General features: G+C 36.6%; 3 long non-coding RNA genes across 3 annotated transcripts; 2 read left to right on the top strand and 1 right to left on the bottom strand.

Moving 5' to 3' along the window:
* Nucleotides 1-3,785: 3,785 nt before the first annotated feature.
* Nucleotides 3,786-6,121, top strand: LOC141609212 (uncharacterized). Its single transcript, XR_012527291.1, has 3 exons — nt 3,786-3,931; nt 4,030-4,138; nt 5,859-6,121. It is a non-coding gene; the product is annotated as an uncharacterized LOC141609212 (long non-coding RNA).
* A 3,589-nt stretch (nt 6,122-9,710) lies between these two features.
* Nucleotides 9,711-11,926, top strand: LOC141609211 (uncharacterized). The gene is made up of 3 exons (XR_012527290.1): nt 9,711-9,856; nt 9,955-10,063; nt 11,788-11,926. It is a non-coding gene; the product is annotated as an uncharacterized LOC141609211 (long non-coding RNA).
* A 4,648-nt stretch (nt 11,927-16,574) lies between these two features.
* LOC141609210 (uncharacterized) lies at nt 16,575-17,573 on the bottom strand. Its single transcript, XR_012527289.1, has 3 exons — nt 17,403-17,573; nt 17,191-17,311; nt 16,575-16,963 (listed from the first exon to the last, which is right to left on the bottom strand). It is a non-coding gene; the product is annotated as an uncharacterized LOC141609210 (long non-coding RNA).
* Between the last annotated feature and the right edge of the window lie 580 nt (nt 17,574-18,153).

The following is an 18,153-nucleotide window of genomic DNA, read 5'->3' as shown; positions in this document are numbered from 1 at the left end:
TGTTAACTGCTATTGATTTATGGGAGATTATCGAACAAAGGTTTAAACTACCTGAATCAACAGTTGAACAAAAGATATCAGCTGATGAACAAAAGGTAGTAAAAGAGAAAACGATGAAGAATGCAAAAGCAATTGCATACTTACATTCTGCAATTGGAGAGGCGATTTTTCCAAGGATCGTCAATGCAACTTCGGCAAAAGAAATATGGGACATTCTTAAGGTGGATTTTCAAGGCTCGCAAAAAGTAAGAGCTATTAAACTCTAAAACTTGAGAAGAGATTTTGAAAACTTGAAAATGAAACCATCTGAATCAATGAAGGAGTATACGTCTCGAATCATTGATACAGTAAATCAAATGAAAATTTATGGCGACGATATTTCCGACAAGAGGATAGTCAACAAAACTCTTTGTAGTCTCGACAACAAATTCAATTTCATTGTTACCGCTATAGAAGAGTCGAAAGATGTTGATACATTGTCTCCGCAAGAATTATTTGGGTCTTTACAAGCCCATGAGTCAAAGGTGTCCGGTAGAAACGAAGGTTCATCGGAAGGAGCTTTTCAAGCAAAACATAAACAAAAGTCCCAAAATTTCAAAAATAACAAAAATAAGCAAATGTCCAAAGACAAGTCGAGTACTAATGGTACCGAAAAGAAAGGAAGATTTCCACCTTGTGGAATCTGCAAAAAGACTAATCACATGGAGAAAAAATGTTGGAACAAAGATAAAACACCATGTGATATTTGTAAAAAGTTTGGACATGAACAAAAAGATTGTTGGTCCAGAGATCAACAAGCAAAGTCTAATGTTTCCGAAAGCGGAATCTTTGAAGATCATCTATTTGTTGCCGGTCAAGCCTCGACGAAAAGCAATAAAGATGTGTGGCTAGTTGATAGTGGTTGCACAAATCACATGACAAACAATGAAAGTATATTCACTCATATCGATACTTCATTGAAGACTCCGGTAAGGATGGGCGATGGTTCCATTATAGAGGCAAAAGGCAAAGGAACTATAGCCGTTCAAACAAAGAAAGGAACGCGCTACATTAGCAATGTCTTGTTAGTTCCTAATCTTGCCACAAATTTGCTAAGTGTCCCCCAGATGATGCAAAATGGTTACAATGTCAACTTTGAAGGAAATACATGTAACATTTATGATCATCATGGAAAGGAGATTTCTCGAATTGAAATGAAGAACAAAAGTTTTCCTCTTTCATGGACGTACCCAAAAGAAATTGTTGCCCGAGTAGAAGATAATGACTCTTGGCTATGGCATAAAAGACTTGGTCATTACAACTTTCATGCTTTACAAACTCTCCACAGAAAGGATATGTTAAGAGATTTGCCTTTGGTGAATCTTGAAAAAGACGTTTGTGAAGGTTGTCAATTGGGAAAAATGCATAGAGATTCTTTTCCACAAGATCAAGCATGGAGAGCTAAAGAGAAACTCGAGTTAGTGCATACTGATGTTTGTGGTCCCATGCGAACACTAACTGATGAGAGAAATAGGTATTTCATTCTTTTTATTGATGATCTTACAAGAATGACATGGGTCTACTTTCTTCGAGAACGCTCAGAAGTTACCACCGTTTTCAAGAAGTTCAAGGCTATGGCTAAAAACCAAAGTGGTTGTAGCATGAAACGAATCAGATCCAACAGAGGCACGGAATATACATCAAACGAGTTTGACAAATTTTGTGAAGATGAAGGTATAACACATCAGCTTACCGTTGGTTATACACCACAACAAAATGGTGTGTCTGAAAGGAAAAATAGAACTATTATGGAGATGGCGCGATGCATGCTATTTGAGAAGAAAATGCCTAAAAGATTTTTGGCTGAGGCTGTAAACACAGCTGTATATCTTCTTAATAGGTGTCCAACCAAGGCTGTGACAGATAAAACACCTTTTGAAGCATGGACAGATCACAAGCCTACTGTGAAACACCTTAGAGTATTCGGCTCTTTGTGTTACATACATGTTTCTATGAGTAAATAGACACAAGTTGCAAGAGAAGGTGAACAAGGCATCTTTTTGGGTTATAACTCTCAATCTAAAGGTTATCGACTTCTAAACTTGAAGACTCAAAAATTAGTGATTAGTAGAGACATCGAAGTTGATGAAAATTCCCTTTGGAATTGGGAAGAAGAGAAGGTGGTGAAACAACAATCAACACCTTGGAATTTTATGCAGGAAGATGAAAATTCACAAGGCCAAAATCAACAAAAGGATGTTTTTGAACATGTGTCTCCACCAAATTCTCCTAGAACACCACAAAATTCACCTTCAACTCCGAGAGAGTTATACAGAGATCAAGCAAGTTCTTCCCGGGAATGAAGTTGAATCTTCTCAGATTCTCAAAATGCTACGGGACCGAGAGGTAAAAGACTTGTAGCTGATTTGTATGACAATAATGTCGCAATCCAAGAGAATCCATTTGAATCATGTTTTGTTGCGGTTTATGAACCTAACAACTATCATGAAGCCTCTAAATATCAAGAATGGAGAGATGCAATGAAGGAGGAGCTTAAGATGATTGAAAAGAATCATACTTGGGATCTCACAGGAAGACCAAAACATAAGGATGTTGTTGGAGTCAAGTGGGTCTTTAGAACCAAATTCAATCCAGATGGTTCAGTTCAAAAGTACAAAGCAAGGCTCGTCGTGAAAGGTTATTCTCAACAGTATGGTACTGACTACTCTGAGACGTTTTCCCCTATTGCAAGACATGATACAATACGAACCTTAATTGCTTTGGCTGCTCAACATAAGTGGAACATCTATCAAATGGATGTAAAGTCAGCATTCTTGAATGGTTATCTCCAAGAAGAGATATATGTTGACCAACTAGAAGGATATGTCATAAAAGGGAAGGAAAATCAAGTTTATAGGCTCAAGAAAGCCCTTTATGGGCTGAAGCAAGCTCCACGAGCCTGGTACAGTCGAATTGATGAGTATTTACTAAAGTTTGGTTTTGAAAGAAGTCCAAGTGAGCCAACCTTATATGTGAAGAAAACAAAATCAGATTTGATGATCCTTTCTCTATATGTTGACGACTTGATTATAACCGGAAACAATCAAGCTATGATTAGTGAATTCAAGAAGAATATGAAAAAGGAATTTGAGATGACTGATCTAGGCTTGATGAGTTTTTTCCTCGGTTTAGAAGTTAAGCAAGCATCGGAAGGTATCTTTATTTCACAAAAGAAATATGCAGAAGCTATTCTTAAGAGATTCAAGATGGATAATTGCAAGGTTATGTCAACACCACTTGGAGTAAATGAGAAGCTTTCTAAGGATGATGGGGCTGAATGTAACGCCCCGTAATTTCGGACCGTTAATATATTTCGAAAATAATTAATTAATCAAGTAAAATTTGACATTAATGTATTTAAAGTAAAAATAATTCAAAGAAATATAATTTTATTATATTTTGAAGAAAAGTATTTATTTTGATAGTTTTGAAATGTTTAAAAATAGTTTAAAACGTGTAAAATCTTTTATTTCGAAATAAGGGCGTATCGGGGGGAAAATGACAATTCTTTTGAACGTTGGGTAAACGAATTTGGAATTGGGTCGTATGAATACTCAATTTTCTTGTAATCTCGTGTTTAAAAACTTTGGTCTTGACGGAATTTGCATTTGACTTACGGTTTTAATTATTATCGAAACGAGTCAAAACCGACTCGAAAAGTCCCGACTCAAACCCGACTCCCTCCTTTCTTTCTCCCTTTCCCGCGGACCAAACCCCCCCTTCCCCTTCATTTTTCTGATTTTTCTTCTATCCTTCATCATCTTCAACTTCTAATCTTACAAACACCATTTTTACATAAAATCAAGCTAATTTGGCCATAATTTCTTCGTTTCTACTCGGATTTTCACGAAATTTACCTTTCCGGAATCCCCTCGCCGAGATCTACAACTTAGTATGTTCTAATTTCAGTTTTCATTAAGTTTTTTTAAGACAAAATTTCGGTATTTTCGGTATTTGTGTTTATTTATGGTGTTTTTATTGTTTAATTAGGTGAAGATTTGGAAGACGAGTTCGGGGACTCGTATATTGTAGAGGATAGCGGCTAGTTGTTGTTAGGGTTTCGGTTTTGAGGTGCTAATTGCTCTTTTTCTAGCTTAAGGTAACATATTTCGAGTTACTCGACGAATTATCGTCACAATCTTTGTTGTTTTTGTATGTTTGGTGATTTTTGTTTGAGTAGTAGTTTTCATATGTTAAAATTCATTGCATGCATGCTTAATTTGTGTCTTTTGTTAGTTTAAATTATCAAAGTTGAATTGGGGACGATTAATTAATGTTCAGACGGTCTTTTACTAAACAAAAATGGAAAAAAATGGTGGTGTGGGGGACGGCCGCAGGTGTGGCCCACAGCAGCCCACGGCCGCCTTGGGGTTGGCCCGGGTTGGTCCGTTGCTTGTTTTGCGGTTTTCCTTGCAAAATTTGTCATTTCAGGTTTATTAATGACATAGTTAGTATGAGTACACTTTAGGAATTGAATCATATAAGTAATAAAAATTATGTTAATGGTAAAACTATGCTTATGTTAATAGTTATCACATGTTAGGATAGTTTACAAAATGAATTTGTAAATAATAGGCTCAGAATGAATTGTATAGGGATAATTGTAATGTTTTGTTGATTGTGCCGAAAACTGAGCCTTAGTCCCTTTGACTGATGCGATGTCAGTTAATTGAGTGATTGGTCAGCCGCAATTTAACCCGTACCTGTCGCAGGGCTGGGGTTGCGGGTAAAAATTCGGTTGTATGAATTAGATAATCGGCCTTTTTCTTGTTTTAGGCCATTTATCAAGCTTTAGTTCACATGTATAGCTTATTGAATTTAATAGTGTCTTGTATTGTAGAAATGGCCCTAGTTTCCCCTAAAGCCTTTAATATTGTTAATATTGTTAGAATTGGAATTTAGTTTTGAATACTTATTGAGGACACTTTGTTGGATTGTTTTTTTGAATAGACATTTATATAGCCTTTCACATGATAGAATGTTAGAATTTATGTTGGTAAGTAGGACTTTTTGCCCTCTTAATGTTAAGTGGGTGTCTTACTTGACTTGTGTGGTGAGTCTTGTGTGGTGTGGGCTAAAGTATTCAAGCTGGGACTAGCTGGGACTAGGTCCTAGGTGAGTATTTCGGCCTTCATCATAGATAGGTATTTATAGTCTTTGACGAGTATATGTTCACTGCTTGATAGCCTTTGTGTTCCTGACTAGTGGATTTATATCCAAGTTGGGGCATGACCTCAGTTACTTATTTTGATAGTAAGGGGTCAGCTTAAGTACTAGCCAACCCTTTGGTAGACTCCTTAGGGTACTCACTTTGTTTTTAGAAAAAATGTGGGTCTTGGGTGCGGTGGTGTGTATCCGCATGTCTAGGTCTGCGCAGATTTTAGGCTAGGGTTGTGTTGTCTCTTGGCCATGTTTTATTAATATTAACCGCTGAGCCAAGATACCGGTTCGATTACCTTCCCTACCTCGTGGTATAGACTCGAGTTACAAAGTGACTATTGACGGGACTAAGAACTTATGCCTGTCTTTGATATATTGCCCTTTCTTGTTTGATGATTCTATGAATCATAGAAGGTGAGATGCAAGCCGGCTATGGTTGATAGAGTTTGGATTACAATTTGTTAAATTTTTCACATGTTAGTTTAAATTAGTCAATTTAGCATTCATATGTTAGGATGCTTGGAAATTAGATGAATTATCATATAGTTTACATGTTTTACTACATGTCACATTAGTTATGACGATTCGTGGCTGGGAGGACTCGAAGTTACTCCCCACTGAATTGTGGCTTTCGTGTTTGTATAAAATGCGATTGACAGGTTGTTGATGCTTAGTTGGGGTCACAGACGAGCTAGTGAGCAAGGAACCTTGGACCTAGTTTGGCTTTCTTTTGTAGAAACCTTTTATCTTTTGGTTATGTATATAACCTTTTAACTTTTGGTTTTGTATATAATTTGAAGGGACATATGTCTCCCTTTTCTATTTTGGGTTGTATCATTATGTATTTTCTTACCTTTAGCGGTGCAAGTAAGTTAGATTGTTAGCAATTGCAGGTTTTGGCACCCGTCTATTGGGAACGTTGGAAATGTTGTGATTGGTTTAGGAAAATTTTTGAAATTACAGGTTTTTGGCTAGTTGAACCAATTACAAACATATCCTACCAGTTTTTCCGTAGAATTTACGCGTTTATTTATCGGGTTATTTAAGGGTGTCACAGTTGGTATCAGAGCTTGTTGCTCCCGACGCACGTTTGTGGACCCCACTTAAAAAGCACTTGACCTTTAAATAATAAACTTGAGAGATGGGTAGGATGGGTAGATTTAGGATTTTATGTGGTAGTCTGTTTGTGATTGCTAATTGTTAGGTACTAATTAATTTTCGTCTTTCAAATTCCTCTTCTCTCGCCTTGGTAACTACTCTTCAATTCTTTCCCCGATTCATCCTTAGTTCGTTTCCTTCTTATAATAAAAGTTCATGTGGACACCTTCCTTTTATTCCGCAGGATAGTCCCCTTGTTCAAGAGAACCCGGTTTTGAGAGAATGTATCATTGGAGGGCGTGAACGAGTTGAGAAATTGATTGTTTAAGGTTTGAGTTGTATAGGAGAATATGACTTGGGATCCTTAGGTTAGTCTTGTTAGTTGTGCTTGATATGAGAGCTTGTTTGTTATAGATGATTGAGCATGGGTACTACCTTAGCACATAAGATGGAATGAATCTGAGCTTCTTCATTTGAGAGTCTTGATGTTTCTTGTGGAAAATTAAAGGAATGATAGTTAGCCCTAATCCTTGAAGGCCTTGAAAGAAATACAATAGGACGTTGACGTCGCTGAATGGATTAGTATCGTACTTTGGAATTAGTTAGTTTGTTAAACCTTTCGAGTTGACCAAATCTAGTATAGAGTAACCCTTGATGACCTTTCGAATTTGGGAACATGTGGTTGATTTTATTAATGATATCCGAATTTGGGAATTTTGGTGGAATGTTGTTCGATGTAGTTCGTAAGTTCAAAGATGTGATGCTAATTTATGGTATCAGAGACTAGAAGTATTAAGTGGTGAGATAAAGGGTAGACAAGCTATGGTACTTGGGGATGACATAGTAAGTGAAGTTCAATGACGAGAATTGTAAAGGAGATACTTTGTGACATGGGTGGTAACAAATGAATTGGTGTGATAAATTGATTTTGGCTCTTAGAACCAATTGAGTTGAGGAATACCTACCTTTGTGGAGTTCTTGTTAGTCTTATAATTTGGTAGACTTTTGAGGCTTGGTTGAGCACCTTAGTGATGTAACCTTATCATAAGCGATCATAAGCTTTGATGAGTGTTTGGTAAGCGGTAACCCTTTCATTGTGCCGCTTCTATTCTCCTTTCCTTCTCTTTAACGTTCGTTGAACCTTGTTTTTATGCCAAATTTTACGTATCTTCTTCTTGCCCGAGATATCTTCTTAACTTGAATACCTCTTATTTCTGTCAACCGTTATTTTTACGGTCCGACTCCTTAGATTCCTAACTTGTCATGCTCATGCATCCTTCGAAAATATTTTACCGTTTCTCTATTCCGATATAACTCCTTATCTACTTAGTATAGTTGGTACTTTGTTGACCATGTTTACAGAGTTAGTGGGATGTGATTTGAGGATTTTTGTATTTTGATTTTTGTCGGGAATTAGTGTAGGAGTTTGTGTCTGTATTTGACCATGTGATATGAGAGCTAGATTTTTGATGGAATTCTTATGATGGCAATGTTGTAGTCTCCTTGCGAGTTAAGGTTCGCGTGTTTTGGTGGTATAAGACCCACTTTGGTTTCAATTTGATGATGAGACTAATGGGATTAGTTTACCTGGGTGGAGTATTTCTATGGTTATTTTGGGTTTGTTTTGGGCATTGTCGTTCGGGGATTGTCGTTTGTCATTTGATCCTTACTTTACGGAATTGGGGATTGATAGTTAAGTCTGTGGATTGTTATTGTAAATTTGGACCTTATATTTAATCCTTTGAGGAATCTTTCTATTGGAATTGGAATATTGTTGGGAAGTAGGATAATGAACCTGGAGTAAACCGATCAGATGATTTGTGTGATGAACCCATTTATCTTATAGTTAGTGCTAATTATGGATTGGATAGTGCAACTTGTTGCTTGTGGGTTGGTTTCAAGCATGAATGCGTTTGAGAATATTGAATCTTGGTAAGGGTATAATATTGTTACTAGTTTCGACTTTGGATTTTGAGTTTGTTTGATGGAGGATACTGGTGGAAACATTTTGATCGAGAAACTGTTAAGTTATAATTATAGAGGATAGGATTGTCTCAAGGATTAACTTATGAGTAGACTTGTCGAGGAGTGGTTCAGATGGCTCTTTGGATTAGTGTGGCCTCTGGTTGTTGCCCTGTTGATGTTCGGAGGACCTAGTAGGATGACTCTGTGGTTGGATAATTGAGTGAACCTTTCTCGATGTACCGATCTTCCTAATTCCGATCTCCGACAATTGTCATTCTTGCTATTCTGGCTTGTTCCGTTGTGCTCGCCTTTATGGAACTCATTTGACCTCTTGAGTAAAGCGTCTTGTTCGTTGACATCTTTATTGACTTCATCCAAAAATTCCACCTTTAAAAGTTCAATTCCTTCTTGTCTGTTGGGTGTGAGTTCCCTATCGCGACTTGCACTTCTCGTTCCCGAGTTGTTTTCCATCTTGCATAGATTCTATATAGTTTGAGTAAACTTTTGGTTCATTTACTTGGAGTAAATTTACAAATTGACCTTTTTCTATAACATTTGAAAATGATTTCTCACTCTCTTTCAACCCTAGTGTTCGATTGGATATCTAAGCTATTTCTCGTTTTGTGTAATGATTCCTTTTCTTACTCTTTTTCCGAGTTACTAAGTCTTCTTTAATCATAATTAGTAAAAATAGTATTCTTACTATAGAACTTTAAGCTAAAATTTTGAAAATACTTATACGATTTTTAATGGTTTTAACATTAATGAGTGTTTAATCTCGTTGTTGGTGACGTCCCAATAATGGGTTTTCTCATTTATTGGTGTAGAAATATTTTTTTTATATCTTGATATGAATATGGATGTTCTTGTCTGATCAACAAGAGTATCACCGTTTCATTGAAAAGATACCTATATTTTCTTATTACTGTCATTTCTCCTTCTGAGTTTCGAGGACGAAACTTTTTAAAAGGAGGGGTGATTGTAACGCCCCGTAATTTCGGACCGTTAATATATTTCGAAAATAATTAATTAATCAAGTAAAATTTGACATTAATGTATTTAAAGTAAAAATAATTCAAAGAAATATAATTTTATTATATTTTGAAGAAAAGTATTTATTTTGATAGTTTTGAAATGTTTAAAAATAGTTTAAACCGTGTAAAATCTTTTATTTCGAAATAAGGGCGTATCGGGGGGAAAATGACAATTCTTTTGAACGTTGGGTAAACGAATTTGGAAATGGGTCGTATGAATACTCAATTTTCTTGTAATCTCGTGTTTAAAAACTTTGGTCTTGACGGAATTTGCATTTGACTTACGGTTTTAATTATTATCGAAACGAGTCAAAACCGACTCGAAAAGTCCCGACTCAAACCCGACTCCCTCCTTTCTTTCGCCCTTTCCCGCGGACCAAACCCCCCCTTCCCCTTCATTTTTCTGATTTTTCTTCTATCCTTCATCATCTTCAACTTCTAATCTTACAAACACCATTTTTACATAAAATCAAGCTAATTTGGCCATAATTTCTTCGTTTCTACTCGGATTTTCACGAAATTTACCTTTCCGGAATCCCCTCGCCGAGATCTACAACTTAGTATGTTCTAATTTCAGTTTTCATTAAGTTATTTTAAGACAAAATTTCGGTATTTTCGGTATTTGTGCTTATTTATGGTGTTTTTATTGTTTAATTAGGTGAAGATTTGGAAGACGAGTTCGGGGACTCGTATATTGTAGAGGATAGCGGCTAGTTGTTGTTAGGGTTTCGGTTTTGAGGTGCTAATTGCTCTTTTTCTAGCTTAAGGTAACATATTTCGAGTTACTCGACGAATTATCGTCACAATCTTTGTTGTTTTTGTATGTTTGGTGATTTTTGTTTGAGTAGTAGTTTTCACATGTTAAAATTCGTTGCATGCATGCTTAATTTGTGCCGTTTGTTAGTTTAAATTATCAAAGTTGAATTGGGGACGATTAATTAATGTTCAGACGGTCTTTTACTAAACAAAAATGGAAAAAAATGGTGGTGTAGGGGACGGTCGGCAGCCAGCGAAGCAGCCCACGGCAGCCCACGGCCGGCCTTGGGGTTGGCCCGGGTTGGTCCGTTGCTTGTTTCGCGGTTTTCCTTGCAAAATTTGTCATTTCAGGTTTATTAATGACATAGTTAGTATGAGTACACTTTAGGAATTGAATCATATAAGTAATAAAAATTATGTTAATGGTAAAACTATGCTTATGTTAATAGTTATCACATGTTAGGATAGTTTACAAAATGAATTTGTAAATAATAGGCTCAGAATGAATTGTATAGGGATAATTGTAATGTTTTGTTGATTGTGCCAAAACCGAGCCTTAGTCCCTTTGATCGATGCGATGTCGATTAATTGAGTGATTGGTCAGCCGCAATTTAACCCGTACCTGTCGCAGGGCTGGGGTTGCGGGTAAAAATTCGGTTGTATGAATTAGATAATCGGCCTTTTTCTTGTTTTAGGCCATTTATCAAGCTTTAGTTCACATGTATAGCTTATTGAATTTAATAGTGTCTTGTATTGTAGAAATGGCCCTAGTTTCCCCTAAAGCCTTTAATATTGTTAATATTGTTAGAATTGGAATTTAGTTTTGAATACTTATTGAGGACACTGTTGGATTGTTTGCTGAATAGACATTTATATAGCCTTTCACATGATAGAATGTTAGAATTTATGTTGGTAAGTAGGACTTTTTGCCCTCTTAAGGTTAAGTGGGTGTCTTACTTGACTTGTGTGGTGAGTCTTGTGTGGTGTGGGCTAAAGTATTCAAGCTGGGACTAGCTTGGACTAGGTCCTAGGTGAGTATTTCGGCCTTCATCATAGATAAGTCTTTATAGTCTTTGACGAGTATATGTTCACTGCTTGATAGCCTTTGTGTTCCTGACTAGTGGATTTATATCCAAGTTGGGGCATGACCTCAGTTACTTATTTTGATAGTAAGGGGTCAGCTTAAGTACTAGCCAACCCTTTGGTGGACTCCTTAGGGTACTCACTTTGTTTTTAGTAAAATTGTGGGTCTTGGGTGCGGTGGTGTGTATCCGCATGTCTAGGTCTGCGCAGATTTTAGGTTAGGGTTGTGTTGTCTCTTGGCCATGTTTTATTAATATTAACCGCTGAGCCAAGATACCGGTTCGATTACCTTCCCTACCTCGTGGTATAGACTCGAGTTACAAAGTGACTATTGACGGGACTAAGAATTTATGCCTGTCTTTGATATATTGCCCTTTCTTGTTTGATGATTCTATGAATCATAGAAGGTGAGATGCAAGCCGGCTATGGTTGATAGAGTTTGGATTACAATTTGTTAAATTTTTCACATGTTAGTTTAAATTAGTCAATTTAGCATTCATATGTTAGGATGCTTGGAAATTAGATGAATTATCATATAGTTTACATGTTTTACTACATGTTACATTAGTTATGACGATTCGTGGCTGGGAGGACTCGAAGTTACTCCCCACTGAATTGTGGCTTTCGTGTTTGTATAAAATGCGATTGACAGGTTGTTGATGCTTAGTTGGGGTCACAGACGAGCTAGTGAGCAAGGAACCTTGGACCTAGTTTGGCTTTCTTTTGTAGAAACCTTTTATCTTTTAGTTATGTATATAACTTTTTAACTTTTGGTTTTGTATATAATTTGAAGGGACATATGTCTCCCTTTTCTATTTTGGGTTGTATCATTATGTATTTTCTTACCTTTAGCGGTGCAAGTAAGTTAGATTATTAGCAATTGCAGGTTTTGGCACCCGTCTATTGGGAACGTTGGAAATGTTGTGATTGGTTTAGGAAAATTTTTGAAATTACAGGTTTTTGGCTAGTTGAACCAATTACAAACATATTCTACCAGTTTTTCCGTAGAATTTACGCGTTTATTTATCGGGTTATTTAAGGGTGTCACACTGAAAAGGCAGACCCTACCACTTATAGAGGTATAATTGGATATTTGCTTTATCTAACAGCTTCAAGACCTGATCTAATGTTCTCGGCAAGTCTTTTATCAAGGTTTATGCAAAACCCGAGTCAACTTCACTACATCACTGCGAAGAGAGTTTTAAGGTACATTCGAGGAATTACACATTTGGGCCTTTGGTATAAAACAACTCAAAACTCTGAACTTGTCGGGTATACTGATAGTGATTGAGGTGGTTCCATTGATGACATGAGAAGTACATCCGGATATGCATATACACTAGGAAGTGGATATTTTCATGGCAGTCACAAAAGCAAGATAATGTTGCTCAATCTACCGCAGAAGCAGAATACATAGCATCATGTGCAGCTGTAAATCAAGCGATCTGGTTGCGGAAAGTTCTCAAAGATATGGGAAAGGAGCAATTTACTCCAACCAAGTTACTTTGTGATAACCAATCAGCTATTACCATTGCAAAAAATCCAGTGTGCCATAAGAGGACCAAGCACTTCAAGATTAAGTACCATTTTGTGAGAGACACACAAAGAGAAGGTGAAATCAACCTCGAGTATTGTCCTACACAAGATCAACTTGCTGATATTTTCACTAAGGCATTACCTAAGCAAAACTTTGAAGAACTAAGGAATCGGCTAGGAATGTCAGAATTAATTGTCAAGGAGGAGTGTTGAAATATGACAATTAATCTAGTAAAGTTACAAAGTAACTCATTACATTACTACTCCTTGGAATTTTTGTGTGATGTTCAATGTGATTAGAGTTACTACTTCTATAAGTTTAATGTAGAGGGAGTTTAAGCTTGTTCCTTATATGTTTAAGGAAAGTTGCAAGTCCTTCTTCCTCTATAAAAACTTCATGTGTTAGCTTGATTTAACACATAACAATAAAATACAAATTATCTTATATATCTTTTCTCTCCTTGTTTGATTATATCTGCCCCTAAAAACCATCAGGTGGTATCAGAGCATTTTTTATCTTTCGGGACCAAAAAAATCAAAAACACCAAAAAAAAAAACATATATACAGAAGCATGGCTTCATCAAGTTCAGCAATGCCTTCCGCACCAATTTTCGTAGGTGAAAATTATGATTTTTGGTGTATCAAGATGAAGGCTTTGTTAACTGCTCTTGATTTATGGGAGATTATCGAACAAAGGTTTAAACTACCTGAATCAACAGTTGAACAAAAGATATCAGCTGATGAACAAAAGGAAGTAAAAGAGAAAACGATGAAGAATGCAAGAGCAATTGCATAGAAGGCTTTTCTCTCCTTGTTTGATTATATCTGCCCCTAAAAACCACCCCCTCTATTACTCCCAAACGTATCAAATCATTCGCTGCTATGTAAAAATCATCAACAATATACTCCTAAACTTATGAACCTAAATCCCCAAATTGTTAACCCTAATTAATTCACAAAGATCCATCAATTTCCTCAGAACAAAACTACTCTGTATTGTTCAACAATCACAAACTCCATTAATCAAACTCGAAGCTACGTCCATGGCGTAAACCCGAATAATGAAGACACCATTAATGTTCCACTTACTTTCTTACAATCCCATAAATTCCTTCATCCTTCTTCATCTCTCGTCCTCCTATGCTTCTCCCTCGCACCTTTTTCGTCGTCTCAATCCTCCTCATTCTCGGCACCACTAAGGTCTCTCATAAACCCAACTGCCTTCTCCATTCCCCGATTCACCTCGCTTCTTTTTCCGCCCTTATTTCAGGCTACTGCGAGGAGTTGATACTGTCGAAAAGCGAGATGGTTCTGTTGCCTTCACACGGATTTCCGCCATGAATTTGAGTAAAGAAGAGGTGGAGTTCTAGAAACATCCGAATAATCAAGGGTATATGCCTTGGATTTTGGGCTCGGGTATCGAAGAGAGTCGTACGGAGACATTTTCGGAGAAACATCGGTTCTTGATGGTGGTTGCCTCCGGTGGGTTGGATCAGCAAAGATATTAGATATTAGTGATTGATTGGCATTTGTCAGCAAATGATTTTGATATGTGGTATGTTTGATCGGGAGTATTGCTATTGATTTTGCAAATAGAGGGAAGGGTGTTATGGACATTTTACGTAAAATATTACTTAACGAGTCGAGAAATAAGAAAAACCAGTGTCATGGCAAATATACAGTAGTGATTGGGGAGTTTCGATGAAAGTTTGGGGGTTATTTATAAAATTACAAATACATGGTGGTTATTTGTAAAAATACGCAAATACGTGGTGGTTATTTGTAATTTTTCCTATTACTAAACATCTTAGAACGCCAATAATGACCTGCTTTATTTATTTCCTAGTCCAGTCTTTTGCACCTGTTGTTGCGTAGTTATTGTTTAGATTTCAGATGTGCAGTGTTCAAAATGTGACGCTGCTGAAAAGTGAATCCTAAGTTCAGCAGGTCGCCTCGACTGTCATATTTTAGGTCCAAGAGATTTTGTGGAGCACCTAGAACAACTTCCTATATCTTGCAAGACATGATAATGGTACCACCTGGATGTATATTGGAGTACTTCTAACCTGCCTTTCAATTTGGAGAAGGCAGTCCTTCTTTTCCTGCAACATATAACATTGTGGTCTTAGTTTGGTAAAGGTTGCGTAATCTGTGAAAGGTCTACAAAGTATTGACCTTATATGTATCATGAAATTGAGCAAGTGTGTAAGGAGCCAATATACAGTCGTAAGTTTGCCGCTATACTTGTTAATGAAAGTACCTGGGGAAACATTGAAAGTACCTGGGGAAACATTGAGTACAAGGTTGGTGCATCCACTTCTAGCAGTGCTTCTGCATTTTCATCTGAGGCAGTGAAAAAATAATTTGAAGTTTCGTCTGCTGCTTCAAATGTTACACGCATCCTGTATTCATACATTTGTCAGTTTGTAAACAGTGTAAGTTTTTGTAGACGCCATGTGTATTTAAAGTTAATTTTTACCTTGGAGACGAAACAACGCCTTGTTTCAGGAACCCAGTACATGTATACGCCACGCCTATGCCTTCATTAGTGATTATACTGTAGTTGCTGCAACCAAGGTATAAGCGTATTTTGTTACATTCAAATTCATCCAGTTGGACCTTTAACCAGTGTTGTTCTTCTTGTAGAGTATCACTAACCTGTCAGTTGATATTCATGGCGTTTGAAGAACTCAAAAATTTGCATCAACGATTTCATCTCAGCATTTGAAACTCTTTTTATTCGTTCAATTAACTTCTGAAAGTTTTTTTGTACGCCAGATCTACATTATCAGTTTGGTTTGTAAAGTATTACCATTTTTAAGAGCTCCTCATGACATTATATTTAGTATTTGCAGTCAGAAACAAGCACTGCAATTCCGCAGCATTAAATTGTAGGTTCCTAAGATTACTGCTAATTCTTTTTTGAAGAAGTTGTTCCAATGTAATGATGTTGCGCTGTGTTTTTGCATGTCGCACGTTAAAGACTTGTTGTTACTTAGCAGCAAGCAGTTGTCCCCTATCATTTTTTATATGTTAGACTGAACAATCAATTATTGCTTTTTACAGTGTGTGATTGTATAAGCTCTTACCAGGCATGTAGTAAAACAGCTTTTCTCCCTAGTGGATGCAAGTCAACAATTGTTCTATGTGTTGTTGAAAGTGAGAAGCCTACAAGTTTATTGGGGTTATATTTTTGGTTTAGTCACACGCCTAAATGTTGCTGTGGCTTTGAATCTTATGCCTAACAATATAAATTACCGTTTAGATAAGATGCCCTTAGGTTTGTAAACCCAACAACTGGGAAGGACGCTGCAATTGATTGCAGATTCCTGCATTCATTAATAGCCATGGCTTCCCAAGCTGTCACTATCATCATTTGCTCAGAACTACTTGAAAATAACTCACATAAATACGTGGGTGTAGTTAAGGATGGCCTGAATTCTTAATTAGGAAGACTGATATGTTTACACCCTCATGTACCTCTGATCAACAATAACTACTTCACAAATATCCCAGGTTTGTCCAGTTGAACGAGGTACTTTAGAATTTGTGTCCACATATAAAACTATCCCGAGTACATCTGGAATTAGCTGAAGAAAGTCAACGACGACAAATTTGTGTTTGGAGTTTTGAGTTTTGTTAGATGAAGAAAAAATTGCCAGTTTATTTAATAAGGCCTTACCATAGCGATTATCCACTGAGATTAACCTTGGTAATACTTTACAAACCAAACTGATAATTTTTTGGTTTGTAAAGTATTACCAAACTGTCACTTTATGTTGTTACGACACTTTAGAACTCAACTAATAAGCACAAAAATATTCCAACATGCAAAACATACTTCATTAGAAATTCATAGGATTTCTTATCTAAGATAATCTCTACGTAATTAGCAGAAAAAATGTTCTAAAGTAGCTCCGACTTTTAAAGGTGCGTCCTTATAAGTACATAGTTTTCATTTTTTGGGACTTATTCAAGCTAATTAGCATTGAGATGGCATTGCACCCATGCTATTGAACTGGCCTTTGCTATATGAAATAACCCTTCTTCACTTGAACAAGGTAATGTTTCACTAAAAGTACAAAATATTCAACACTTAGCTTAGGACCTAACACATGCTTCAAAATGGTCTCCTGCTACTATCTTATACACGACTCTACTCAAGTGACAGTTGCTTGAGCACCCACTTTAGCACTCCGTTCCTTGAGAGAGCCGCTGATGGCCCAACTTGAATGTAGATTGAGCTTGTTCGAATTCTACTTTCAGCATCGTTAAGGTAGTCTTGTTTGCCCTGCACATTTGCACTTCTGCATCAATTTGTTTGTGTAACAATGCTAAGAATTTCCTGCTAAAAACAATAACTATGATTGGAAGCATACTTTTTTTTATTTATTATGAAACAACATTGATTTTAGCAATTCAATAACTTGGTCATTGTTTGAAATAAGGCCATTAATGTTTTTTGGGTGCTATTTTTTGTTAAGAGACCTTGACAATAAAGGTTGCATTTTTACTTACTCCTGGCGCCATTGCGTATAGTTCTTCAGTATTCTTGTTCAGCAGTTTTTCTTAGTCCATATTGAATGCAGTGAACATGAAAGATCTTATTTTGTCGATTGCTTCGAAGGTGATGGTCATCCTATGTTCATGAGTTCACATAATGTTACAGATGACTTGCTAATGATAGGAAATTGGATCGTGTTAACATAACAATCGAATGTGATTATTACCTAGGCACATAAGTTACTCCTTGTCGCTTGCATGTATCACATTTGTAGGTCACATTGAGATCTTTATTGCTGCCCGTCTCGCAGTAATTACAACCTAGGTAGAAGCGCACGTCTTTTCGATCAAATTCAGGGATGGATACATGTAGCCAGTGCCGCTCGTCTTGTAAGATACCTGTAGCTTGTGGGTGCCACCAAAGTCTCAAACATTTGCATTGTTTGTAATATACAGTACTACAAATGTCAATTTCTTTTGTGTACCAAGGAACTTGAATTCCTCAATGTTTAAATTTGCAAAGCTAATTTACATATGCATACTGTCTTCTACATCATTGATTTGTGAGCTAACTAAACTTGGTAGTTGATCTCTAACTTGGAATAGACACTCTTCTAAATGTATATCTATTAAGTTATTGTGCAAAGAACCATAATTTCTCATCCAAGTGTCATTTTTATGTGCGTTGTGCTGTATTTGCAGAGCTTGTTTGTTAGACCACCTGCGAGGTTGTTTATACAGAAACAACAATACAGCACCTGTGAAAGTATAACTTGGTTGTTATACTGTAGTGCATTTTTCTAAGCCATTTCTTCATTTATTTGGGGAAAGTTTGTTAAATGCCTTAGCATTGCATTTTTTTCGTTGTGGGTAAGTTACAGAACTGCAAACCTTTTGACCATGCAGACTTTTTATGGTTGTTGGTATACTGCCCTTTATGGTTCGCGAGCTCCGAAAACTTGTTGGTGCTTAGCGGAT

Source organism: Silene latifolia, chromosome 10 (assembly GCF_048544455.1).
Source record: "Silene latifolia isolate original U9 population chromosome 10, ASM4854445v1, whole genome shotgun sequence".
In the NCBI taxonomy this organism is placed as follows: domain Eukaryota; kingdom Viridiplantae; phylum Streptophyta; class Magnoliopsida; order Caryophyllales; family Caryophyllaceae; genus Silene; species Silene latifolia.
This window is presented reverse-complemented; position numbering and strand designations above follow the sequence as displayed.